Raw genomic sequence first — 10,499 nt, 5'->3', positions numbered from 1 at the left:
TCAGGAAAACAAATTTCCTGGTTGTGGAAATGATCTTACTGCATTGTTTTGCAGTAATCAAAGAGATGGCGGCAGGTGGTGCTACCTCTGGTATCCTGAACAACTTATTTCCCAATGTAATAATAACAGCACGGGGCCTTGATTCATACACAGCATGTCGCTTCCACAAGTATGGTTGTCCTAGTAATACATCACAAACTTCAAGGGGAGCAATGTCACACAATACCTCATCCGTGAAGGGCTTGATGTTGTATGGAAGGCGACACTGCTGGCTCACGCGAAGATCTCGCCCTTGGTGAAGCCACCCAATGGTGTATGGTTGTGGATGTGCTGTGGTCGGTAAGCCCAACCGCTTCACGACCTCTGCCGAAATGAGGTTCTTTTGACTCCCGCTATCAACAATGAACTGTATCGGGGAGCCCTTTACCCACATCTGGGAGTGGAAGAGACGCTCCTCCTCCTCTGGATCTTCGGGTTCATTTTTCTGGATCTTTGCGGTAGCAACAGTGGTGCTGGGGTCCGCATCAATGATCTGCTTCCCTTTTTCATACCCCTTATCGGGTTCTGACTCAGAGTCGGAACATGCATCTGATTCTGAAACCTTTAGCTCAGCCACCAGTGACTGCTTGGCCCGACACTCACTTGTGTTGTGAGTGGAGCTCTTATGGAACTCGCACCATTTTCCAGTGTCCTTTCTCGGCTTCGCGGCGTTGCTCTTTGCTTGCAGCTTCGGCTGGTTGTCTTGGGCTGTCCCGCCTTGGCTTTGTCCTTTGTTCTGTGGTTTAGGGGCACCTTTCCCCTGCTTTGGATTCGCAGATCCAAAGTCTCGCTTCTTTTGTTTAAACTTCTGCTCGACCTTGACGGCATACCGGTATGCTGCGCCGAGCGAGGGGATGTTTAGGAACTGTATTTCTTCCTGGATGTACTTGTGCAGGCAGCCACGGTATTTGAGTATCAAATGTTGCTCTGAATCCTTGATACCCAACTTTGTGCGAAGGGTATGGAAAAGATTGGTGAACTCCGGCACATCTTGGTCCCTTCCCTGCCGCAGCGTGGTCCACTTTATGTATTCATCCTCATAGCTTCCGACAGGGTAGTACTGCTCCTTGATGGCATCCCGGAACGAATCCCAGGTGGGTGCGGCTGAAAATAGTGAGCTAGTACTTTCATCCTTCTGCTCGCAGTAGGTTTCCCACCAGTCCTTGATGTGGGGGGCTGCTTTGAGAAGAGCAAAAACAATCTTTTCCCGACTCGAAAATTCATGAACAGAAAAATAACCCTCTAGCATATTTAACCATTTATCTACGGCATCGGCGTCTATCTGACCCTCGAATATGGGGATTTCAAAATTAACTTGTACCTTAAAGGGTGTGGCATTTCCAGAGGAGCTGCTGGAAGCCGATGCGCTGCTTCTGGGTAGCCGCTGAAGGATTTGCGCAAAGCTGTCCATCATCGCGTTCCGTTGTCGCTCGAGCGCTTCTTCGAGCAAGATTTTGATGGGATCTCCTGCCCCCTCGTCTTTCTTCTCGTCCGCCATGGGAGGCCGTCGGGATTTGCGAGGCTGGTCTTGCAAAGGTTCAACCAGTTCAAGCCCTAACTCCTTATATCCCGACCTTGTTGGGGACATGCAAAGAAAAACAGAGAAAAATAAACCTCGCTCTGATACCACTGATTCGGATTTAAACAGGAACGCAACAAATTACAGAGATAACCATATACACAAAGATGCAGCGGAAATAATACTTCATTTCATTAATGGAAAATACTGAAATATGCTTACAAACAGAAATGGAAATAAACTAGCTAGGGCGATGGTAGCTTATCTCTGAGAAGAGATGTGATGGCTGCATGCCTCTGAACTATCTTACAATGAGGCTCGAGGGCCTATTTATTGTTGAGAAACAATGGAAAAACCCTTAACATTCCAAAACCTAACCCTAGGAGATGAAACGCCAAACTGTGGGCCCCGTTTGGGGGTAAGTTGGTACATCAACTTCCCGGGGTCGTAACTTTGGCATATGATCTCCGTTTGACGCGTACAATAGCTCATTAGAAAGATCTATTCGAGCACTATCATTGTTGGAACGGGCAACACCAGTCCATTGTGTTGCCCTCAGATTCCCCAAAAAACGTCGTTTAGGGCCTCAAAACGGCTCCGGAAGTTCAGGACCCGAAAAACTGCTAAAAATAGTAAGTTGTGCTACAATTAAGGAAACTGAAAATGCTGAGAAAGACAATGGTGGGGGTCCAGGTGGACTTGGCAGGTGGCCACCAATATCCACCTGGATCATCCTACAAAGTGAAAAAAGGCGTGTAGATTTTTTTAAATTCTTGCTTAAGCTTGGTTGAAAAAATTATTTTGAAGGAATTCAAAGGGCATAGTAGAGCATTATTATCGGTAACTGATTCCCCGAGGAAAGAAAATGAAAACACCTAGTAAACAACCTGAAAGCTCTAGCATGACTCATGAAGAAGAGGAAGAAATGCTACATGATATATCAAAATTACAAGACTAAGTGCAACAAATGTCACTCTCACAAAAGCTAATAGAAGCTAAGATAAATGGCATGGAAGCTAAGATGAATGGCATGGAATCTAAGATGAATGGCATGGAAGCTAAGATGGCTAATTTGAAGATAGATTTGAACACAAATTTGAAGACATGCATGGCAGATTTGAAGACAGATTTGACAAAGTTTCTACAAGAAATACTTACTAATGGTGAAAGGGTAGTAAAGGAAACTCATGATGCAAACAAAAGAAATGTTAATCATGATTTCATAGACTCTAATGTTGGATTGAAGGCCTACCATATTCCAAAAATCGATATGAGGAAGTTTGATGGCAATGATTCCGCAACATGGATATTACAGATGGAGCAATTTTTCGATCTCAATAATGTGCAAAACACAAAAAAGGTACGTATTGCAACTTTATATTTGGAACCAAATCAGTTTGTATGGTATCAATGGCTTTGCTCTCGTAAACAAATTATCACTTGGGCAATTTTTACGGAAGAATTGACAACACATTATGAGGATACAAAAAGCAACACTTTTTTTAGCCAATTGATAAGTCTCAAGTAAAAGGGTTCAATAATGGAGCACATTGAGGAGTTCAAAAAATTGAACATAAGGGTAAAAAATATTCTAGAGGAGCATAGGATTGATGTGTTCATAGGGACTTTAAGGGATAATATCCAACATGATGTTCGCCTTTGGGAACCTGATTCATTAGAGAAGACATTCAGGTTAGCAAGAAAAATGTAAAGAAAAATTATGGCAACCAGGAAGCATACCACTCATAACTATAAAGATGGAAGTGTTGTTGCCCCTACTCTTCCACAACCTATAAGGTTGACACCACAACAATTGGAAGAAAAAAGAGCAAAAGGGCTTTGTTACAGTTGTGATAGCAAATACACTAAAGGTCACAAGTGTGCTGAGAAGAAATTATTCTACATAGATTGTGAAGAGGAAGAAGAAAAGGAGCAAGAAAGGTCAAAAGAAGAGGATATACTCCAGGAACAAAGCCTAGATAAAGAAGAAATGAATCCGACCATATCTTGTAATGCATTGGCTAGAATTACCACTCCTCAAACCATCAAGATAGAAGGACAAATCAAGAAGAAAAAGGTAATAGTGTTGATTGATTCAGGAAGTACCCAAAATTTTATTCATTGTAAGGTAGCAAAAAAATTGAATTGCTTCATATATCCAGCACCAAAGTGTCAAGTGTTGGTTGCAAATGGAGGAACAATAAATTGCTCTGGAAAGTGCCATAATATCAAGCTATCCATGGGAGAATATGTATTGACTAGCCCAATGCTTTCCATTCCAATGGGAGGTGCTGATGTTGTACTAGGAGTCCAATGGATACAATCCTTGGGTACAATAGATTTTAATTTTCAAGAACTTTTCATGAAATTTTCTACGGAAGGAAAGGAAGTTGAATTAAGGGGTATTACAGGGAAACCGGGAAAGATAATCAGCTTTAACGGTATGACAAAGCTTCTAAAAAAGGAACAAAGAGGTGTAATTGCACAATTATGTTCGCTAGATGTTTCCACATCAAAATCATCTATTTGTCCAGATCTCCAAAAAGTCATGGACAATCATTCCAAGGTATTTGAGACTTCCAAAGGTCTCCCACCTATTCGTGATCATGATCATGCTATTCATCTGATTCCAGGAAGTGTTCCTCCAAACATCAGGCCGTACAGATATCCCTATGCCCAAAAGAGTGAAATTGAATGTATGGTTGCAGAAATGCTAGAGGCTGGTATAATTCAACCTATTCAAAGTTCTTTCTCTACTCCCATAGTATTGGTGCACAAGAAGGATGGATCATGGCACATGTCTTCGGATTATAGGGAACTCAACAAGTTCACTATTAAAAATAAGTTTCCCATTCCTGTCATTGATGAATTACTAGATGAATTGCATGGATCAATTTACTTCACCAAGTTGGATCTTCGTAAAGGATATCATCAAATCAGAATGAATATTGAAGACATTCCAAAAACAACATTTAGAACTCATGAGGGTCATTATGAATTTTTGGTCATGCCTTTTCGCCTTACCAATGCACCTTCTACATTTCAAGGTTTGATGAATTCCATTTTCAAACCCTTCCTTAGAAAATTTGTGTTAGTATTTTTTGATGATATACTAATCTACAACAAGTCTTAGAAGGATCATGTTGAACATGTTGACAGGGTGCTACAACTATTGGAGGAAAAACAATTATATGCAAAAAGATCCAAATGTTTCTTTGGAGTACAAGAGGTGGAATATCTGGGTCATATTGTATCTCATGAAGGAGTTAAGGTAGACCCTAGCAAAATTAAAGCCATTAAGGAATGGAAAATCCCCACATCCATAAAGCATCTGCGAGGATTTCTCGGGTTGACAGGGTATTATCGCAAGTTTGTTAAGAATTATGGGAGAATAGCAGCACCTCTAACAACATTATTGAAGAAAGATGCATTTTCATGGACTCCAGAAGCAACAAAGGCCTTCGAACATCTTAAAGAGGCAATGTGCCAAGCACCGGTCTTAGCTACACCGGACTTCACAAAAACCTTTATTGTGGAATGTGATGCTTCAGGAAATGGAATTTTTGTTGTTTTAATGCAAGATGAAAGACCCGTTGCTTTTGAAAGTCATCCAATCAAGGGAAAGTTTTTACACAAAGCTATTTATCAGAAGGAAATGTTGGCAATACTACATGCACTTAAGAAATGGTGACCCTACCTAATGGGAAGACACTTTAAGGTAAAAATTGATCATGATAGCCTTAAATACTTTTTAGAACAAAGATTATCCTCTAAAGAGCAACAAAAGTGGGTCACAAAGATGTTGGGTTATGACTTTGAAATCATCTACAAAAAAGGGAAGCAAAATGTGGTGGCAGATGCACTCTCAAGAAAGGATGGGGATGTGGAAGCATTGTTGTGCACCATTTCTATTATCCAACCAGATTGGATAAATGAAGCAAGGGAGGAATGGAAGAATGATGAAGAAGTGTGGGCACTTATTCGAAAGTTGCAACAAGATTCCAGTACATCTGATACATTTAGCTGGAAAAATGATTCGTTATGGTACAAAGATCGCTTATACCTCTGTAAGAATTCCCAACTCAAGTAAAAGATTCTTATGGAATTGCACACTTCTCCCTTAGGAGGGCACTCAGGATTTTTAAAAACTTACCACAGGGTTAAGAAGGAATTTTTTTGGGATGGCCTTAAATCGGATATTCAAAAGTTTGTGGCGGACTGTTTGGTTTGCCAACAAAATAAAGTTGAAACAATTAAGACCCCGGGTCTATTACAACATTTATCCATTCCAAGCCAACGTTGGGAGGAGGTTTCAATGGATTTTATCACATGTTTACCCAAGTATGAGGGAAAGAGTGTCATCATGGTGGTAGTTGACAAACTTACCAAGTATGCACACTTTTTGCATTATCACATCCATTTAAAGCCAATACAGTTTCTACTGCATTTATGGAAACAATTCAAAAGCTACATGGAAACCCAAAGATTATTCTAAGTGACAGAGATCCCATTTTCACTGGAAATTTTTGGACAGAATTATTTTCTTGTCTCGGTACTCAGTTAGCTCATAGCTCATCTTATCATCCTCAATCTGATGGGCAAACTGAGATAGTAAACAAATGTTTGGAAGGATATCTTTGTTGCTTTGTATCTGATAAACAGACATAATGGGTCAAATGGTTTCCTCTCACTGAATGGTGGTATAACACTTCCTTCCATACATGAACAAAAATGACCCCATTTATGGCACTTTATGGATATCAGCCACTATCCATCACATCATATTTAAGAGAAAATTCTAAGGTTCAAGCAGTGGAACATCGCATCAAGCATCAACAACAAGTCCTCCAACTCTTAAAGGATAACCTCGTGTTGGCGCAGAATAGAATGAAACAACAGGCAAATCAACATTGCAGCGAAAGAAGTTTTGATGTAGGTGATTGGGTATTCCTACGGCTACAACCATATAAACAAATGTCCCTCAAGCAAGCTAAGAAGGATAATAAATTATCACCAAAGTATTATGGTCCGTACAAGGTGTTGCAAAAGATTGGTACTATGGCATACAAATTGGAGCTTCCTGCAGCTTCTTGAGTGCACCCAGTTTTCCATGTTTCATGTTTAAAGAAGGTTATAGGTGACAAGCTCCCAGTTCAAACAATATTTCCAAAACTTGATGAGGAAGGAAAAATTATATTGGAACCGGAAGCAGTCACAGAAACAAGAACTCGACAGCTACAGAATCGATCAATTTCAGAGTATCTCATCAAGTGGAAGAACTTATCCGTTGAAGATTCCACATGGGAGGATGAGAATTTTATACAGAAGCATCAAGAACTACTCAAGTGTTGAGGACAACACTTTTTTGAAGGAGAGGGGCATGTTAGGTCCCTATAATACTAGTGATTACCCCATTACTATTGTAGTTGTATCCCTTATTAACATTTTTGTGCCCCTATTGTCCCCATATTGTTATTATTGTGCCCCATATAATCCGTATATTGTTATTTTTGTGCCTTTATATTATTATTGTTAGGTTAGCTAGGTTATATTGTGACTCCTTAGACTCCTATATATAGAAAGGAGGTTTTGTCATTTGAATCATCAAGGAATCATTCATTTGTGTAATGTAAAGGAGGTTGCCCCCTTGAAGAGGCTAAATTCTAAGGTGTTGATCTATATTTTCTATCATTTTGTGAGCTGGTTTCATAACAGCTCGTGATGAGACCTCTTGTCCTTCAGTTTTATGACTGAAGGCCATTACCCTGGCTTGGTTACTAGTAGTGGTAATGTCACTCTATTAGGACCTACGATCATGGTAGGTTGGCTCGTGATGAGACCTCATGTCCTCCAGTTGATTATTTATGTTTAAAATTCAAGTATGGTTATTTTTAATCAACAAAATATTACATAATAGATGGAGTGGCAATCGAGCTCCTTAAGAGCTAGGGATGGCATAAAACGTTTTGTAGTAACTATTTTCAACTTGGGTAGTTTTGCTTCTCAAAAACTAATAACCTTCAAATGATTGTTGATAAATATATTTTTCTTTGCTAAGATTGGGGTTGACGAATAGTTCATTAGATAGTGATGGAAATATTTAAATACAATTTTGTGGTCATCATCATAAATTTTACAAGATCAGGGACTTAACCAATTAGGGAAGTTGAATGTTGGCATGATGAAATCATCTTTGCATAATTGTTCTTTAACAATAAGATTATGTTTATAGATAAATAAAGATAAATTGACTACCCAATCATTATATCAAAGAGGACCTAAACCGTTGAAAATATTTCCCTTTAACCAAGTTAATGTCGTCGTACATGATTCAAGTTCGATTGTGCGTGGATAAGTGTGCAAGGTATGGTGATGTCATAAGTGAAATACCAATCAAATCCATGGAGTTGGTCAGGGACATACCTGGAAAATTACATTGGCGGAGTATCATAATGAGTAGAGTAACGACATTGACCGGTGGAGTAACAACACTCGCAGAGTAACAACACCATCGAAGTAATAGCACTGGCGGGATAACATCGGCAGAGTAACAACACTAGTAGAATAATAATATGGCGAAGTAATAGCACCGGAGGAGTAACAACACTGGCTGAGTAATAATACTGATGGAATAATAGCACCAACAGAGTAACAACATCGGTGGAGTAACAACATCAACAGAGTAATAGAACCGGCAGAGTAACAACATCGACAAAGTAACAACACCGACGGAGTAACAACACTAGCTAAGTAACAACACCATAATAGTTTTTGATATTAAATCTGTGGAAACCATATGCTGATAAGACTGGGGAACAAATGGATAGAAGCATCATGAAACTTAAGAACTTCCTTCTTAATATAGCCGTTACATATTAATATTTTAATAAATTAATAAACTAATATCATTATTTAAATATTATTTTTCAAGAACTAGTAATATTTGGTTTTAATAAATTAATTTAAATATTATTTTTCAAAAACTAGCCATTACCTATTAATAGTTTTAATAAATTAATGAAAATAATATCATTATTTAAATATTTTTCAAAAACTAGCCGTTTAATATAGCCATTACTTAATAATATTTGTTTTTAATATATTAATATATTAATATTATACTTTAAACAAAATTGTTCAAATATAGCCGTTACTTGAAATTATGTCTCTACATTGCTCTCTATTTAAGCCTTTGCCATGGTTTTCCTCTTCATCTGGTCTTGATGATGGACCACACTTCTTGGTTCGAAACGCGTCGGCCAAAAAATTCTCTCATGTGATTTCTACCGAAAGACTTTGTTTAACTTCCTTCTTTTATTTTGAGAACAAAAAAAAAGTGACTTTGAGGTAAACAATACCCGAAACATAAAAACATAAGAGAAATCAGAAAATAAACAAGACTTTATTAAAAAACAATAAATAAATAAATAACTTAAGTTACAATGGTTGTGATTTTGGTTGCAGCAATGTTTTTTTCTAAGGGAATCATCAATCTGTTTCAATGGTGAATAAAAAATGGTCTTTTGAAAAAGAAGAAAAAAAATGAGTTGGTGGAAATGACTTCGATCTTCAAATGGAAATAAATTCCCCTTTTCTCCTATTATAAATCCCTTAAGTGATGAAAAGTCTTCATGTTGTTTTCTTTGTGTTGGTGAACAATAGCAGGAACAATTTGCAACAAGCTCTTATGATCTAATTTTTTTAGATCATGGCACCTAGAATGTCTCAAAATCATACGATATCAGATTTCTTAATGGATGCCTGGATGAAATGCCCTTATTTAATTAACATTGTCTTCAAGAATCACTTTTTCATAAACGCACCTCCTTTATTCTCCTTGGACCTAAAAAAAACACGAGCATCTACCTGCAATAAAACATAAAATCATGGAAGAAGAGAGGTGTGTGGTTCTCTTAATCCAAGAAATATGAAAAAAATAACAAATAATTACTTGGTAAAACAAATCCATTGAAAGATGAACAAAGGAAAATTTATTTGTTACATGCGAGAGAGCAGTGGTCAACCATACTAACCAACAATGTTTTAATCATAAATACTTTGTTTTTTGTTTGATTTGAATGATTACAAAGCCAAATTAAAGTTCATTCAAAGTGATATCACCAATAGAAACAAGTTTTAAAAATTGCATGATATGATATGTCAAATTTTCTTAGAACAACCTGCATAACAGATCCATTTTCGATTTCCCAACTTAGACCAACAATTTATATTTTAAGAATAACGTTTCTGTTTGATATCGGATTGAACTGATTAAAATTGGAGATTAAATTAAATTCATGTAAATATATCAAATATAAATAGGTTTTGAAGACATGAAGAATTGAAGAGTCAAATGTGCTAAGGTACGGCTGGAAAAACAGAGTTTTAAGGGTGCTGATTTATGATAGACAATCAGTATTTTGGTCCTACATTTCTTATATCATATCGAAATTGAGTGATTCAAATTGAGTTGTAAGCTAGATTAGTAGATGAATATATTATAGAAACTGATTTCCAAAATCTGGTCATTTAGACCTCCAAAAACTGACTGTCCCAACTCTGTTCCTGAGCTGCCTACTAGACATCGTGTCAATGTTTTGGTCATAATGTTTTCATTTCAAATCCAATTGGAGTGATTCAAATTGGATTGGAAAGCATAAATAAATGGCTATTTAATATAGAAACAAGTTTTGAAAATATTCCCATTTGGTCCCTCAAAACATGACTGTCTCGACTGTGTTTTCAGTGATTTTATGAAGCCCACAAGACATAAGATATGATAAACAAGATTTTTTTTCCAAAATGATGATGAGTGTTTGTAGAAATATGATTTTCAATATAATATGTCCACATACACAAATAAATTCAAATATCTACCACCGATATTGATTTACTCAGCATATTGCAACAAACACAACTCTTTTTACATATAAAAAAATTT

This window comes from Pinus tabuliformis, chromosome 6 (genome assembly GCF_031772625.1).
Source record: "Pinus tabuliformis cultivar Carrire ecotype Pingquan chromosome 6, CPIR1, whole genome shotgun sequence".
NCBI classification, from domain to species: Eukaryota; Viridiplantae; Streptophyta; class Pinopsida; order Pinales; family Pinaceae; genus Pinus; species Pinus tabuliformis.
The sequence above is the reverse complement of the archived record's forward strand: the minus strand, read 5'-3'. Positions refer to the sequence as shown.